The sequence below is a fragment of the Microtus ochrogaster genome, unplaced genomic scaffold, assembly GCF_000317375.1.
Source record: "Microtus ochrogaster isolate Prairie Vole_2 unplaced genomic scaffold, MicOch1.0 UNK115, whole genome shotgun sequence".
Classification (NCBI taxonomy): Eukaryota; Metazoa; Chordata; class Mammalia; order Rodentia; family Cricetidae; genus Microtus; species Microtus ochrogaster.
Window position 1 is genome coordinate 750553 of NW_004949213.1, and position 3115 is coordinate 753667.

Consider the following 3115-nt stretch of genomic DNA (forward strand, 5'->3'; position numbering starts at 1 on the left):
CTGGAAAGCAAACCTGGGTCGTGTGCAAGAGCAGCAAATACTCTTAACTCCCAAACCATCTCCCTTAACCCCTAGTTTGTTTTGGTATTTTTGAAATGGGGTCTCATCATGTAAGATGTAGGCTGGCCTCTGCTGCTGAGTGGTGTTGGAGTTTCAGAGTACCTTGTCTCCCATGCCCAGTTTTCTCATGTTGTTTTCTAACCTCTTAAACAGGCAGACTGCTAACTGTTAACAATGTATCAGTGAACCAAGTTTCAAAGCCCAGAGTTTACTCTTGGTTGACGCCATGGTTGCCTCTTTCTCTTCTTCAGTAGAGTTTCAGGTGGGGCAGAGGACAGGCCTCAGAACTTGCTGTGCAGGCACAGTTGACCTTGAACTCTGACCCTTTTGCTCTACTTTCCAAATTCTGGGGTTCTAGGTGTATCGGCACACACAGCTTGCCTGGTTCTAGCCAGCACCATGTTCCATCAGTGTAGTCCAATTGGACATGATAGTTGACCCCGCTGTAGCAGTTTTCTGAGTTTTTTTTTTTTAAAGATTTATTTATTAAACATACAGTGTTCTGGCATGGAGGGCACCAGATCTCATTACAGATGGTTGTGAGCCACCATGTGGTTGCTGGGAATTAACTCAGGACCTCTGGAAGAGCAGCCTGTGCTCTTAAACTCTGAGCCATCTCTCCAGCCCTGAGTTGTTTGTTTGTTTGTTTGTTTTTGTTTTTTTGAGGCAGGGTTTCTCTGTAGCTTTGGAGCCTGTCCCAGAACTAGCTCTTGTAGACCAGGCTGGCCTCGAACTCACAGAGATCCTCCTGCCTCTGCCTCCTGAGTGCTGGGATTAAAGGCGTGTGCCACCACTGCTTGGCTTTCTCTTTTTTTTTTTTTGAGTTTTTTTTTTTTAAATCACCTTTAGAAGTGTTTTGGTTTTGTCTGAGACAGGTCTCCCTTAGTCTATGGTGTTCTTCAACTTTTGATCCTCTTGCCTTCTCCTCCTAAGTGTTGAGATTATGGACTTGGCCACCATGCCCAGTTTATGCAGTACTGAGGTGAGAACCTGAGTCCTTATGCATTCTCCAGACTCTCTCTCTTACTTTTACTTCTGTGTATGAGTAGTTTGTCTGGTGCTCACAAAGATCAGGCACGGTACCTACTGAGCTAGACTAGAGGTCTGTGTGTGTATGAGACATATACATCATTTCGATGGCATATAAGGGCATTCTTTTTCTTTTCATTCTTCTTTTATACAGCAAGTGTTCAGAATAATAGCACAGATATACCTCACATTTCCATAGGAAAGGGTCTAAGCCAGCCAGTTGTAGTGATGACCAGTTTATATGGTGCCATCTTGTGGCAAGAGCTTAAATATTACTAATACATCTCCTTATTGGGAAGTAATTCTTTTTAGGGGGAGGGGTGGGGTTTGCAACATGCTCTCAACATGAATATATATATATATATATACACACACACTGGGAGAGAGGGTTTCACTATTTAGTGCTGGCTTTCCTGGCACTCTTTATATAGTTTTTGGGTTTTTAAAAAATTTATTTATTTTTTGATTTTTTGAGACAGGGTTTCTCTGTGTTGCTTTGGAGACTGTCTTGGAAGTCACGCTGTAGGCCAGGCTGACTTTGAACTTATAGACATGTGCCTGCCTCTGCGTCAGGAGTGCTGAGAATAAGGTGTGTGCTCCACTGCCCAACAAGGTTTTTGTTTTTGTTTTTTTTAAACTGGGTATAGTGGTACAGAACTTGAGATTCTGGGGTAGAACCATCAAAAGTTAGAGGACGGGTGGCACACACCTTTAATCCCAGCACTCAGGAAGCAGAAGCAGGCAGATTTCTGTGAGTTCAAGGCCAACCTGGTCCACAGAGTGAGTTCCAGGACAGCCAGGACCACAGAGAAACTCTGTCTCAAAAAAAAAAAGCCGGGTGGTGGTGGCGCATGCCTTTAATCCCAGCACTCGGGAGGCAGAGGCAGGCAGATCTCTGTGAGTTCGAGACCAGCCCGGTCTACAGAGCTAGTTCCAGGACAGGCTCCAAAAACCACAGAAAAACCCTGTCTCGAAAAACCAAAAAAAAAAAAAAAATCAGCACTATCCAGAGTCTCTTAATTTTACTTCTGTGTAGTTTGTCTGTGTGGGTAGCATGTGAATGCCTGATGCTCACAAAGATCTGAAGAGAGTTGTAATTTGATATGTGGGTGCTGGAGACAGAAGCAGAGTCCTTTACAAGAACAAGTGCTCTTAATGATGACAGGGTCTTGTTATATAGCCCTGACTTGAATGGAATTCACTATGTAAACCAGGCTGGTTTTGAACTCAGAGAGATCTGCCTGCCTTTACCTCCCAAGTGCTTTTTTAGAGTGGTGTGTGTGTGTGTGTGTGTGTGTGTGTGTGTGTGTGTGTTCAAAGAACAATTTGAGGGAGTCAATTCCCTTCTTCCACCATATTGGTCCAGGGATGGAATCCAGGTCATCAGGCTTGGCAACAGGTACCTTTACTTGCTGAGCCCACCATTTGCTTTCTGATAAAAAAAAAAAAATTGAGTGATGGAAGTGTTGTCCTCCTGGGTATAGTGGCACCTGCCTGGAATCCCAGTGCTTGGAAAAGCTGGAGCAGGAGGACTTCCATGAGCTCGAGGGCAGCTTGGGCTACATAGTGAATTCAGGCCTGCCGTGGCTACATGGCTCCACCCCAGAAAATAATAAACAAAATGGTATATAGGAGCTGGGAACCGAACTTCAGTCTCCTGGAAGAGCAGGGATCTCTCTCTCTCTCTCTCTCAATCTTTTTTTCTCTCTCTTTTTTCTTTATTAATGCTAGGTTAATTATTTTAATTTTTTTTTTTTTACAATTCCAAATTCCTCCCTCCTCTCCTCCTCCCTTCTCCCCACCTCTTCCCCCATCTGCTCCTCAGGGTAAGGCATCCCCTGAGAAGTCAACTAAGTCTGTTGCAGGAAGTGCTAAGCCACCTCTGATGATGATGTCTAGTGCTCTTGCCAGGACCAGAGTCCAGCTGATTACGACCGCCAGAAACTCTAGCTCCAGGGTAACTGATGCCTTCTCTGGCTTCTTGTAGCGTTTGCCCTCGTGTACATCATCAGTCCCACTCCTAATA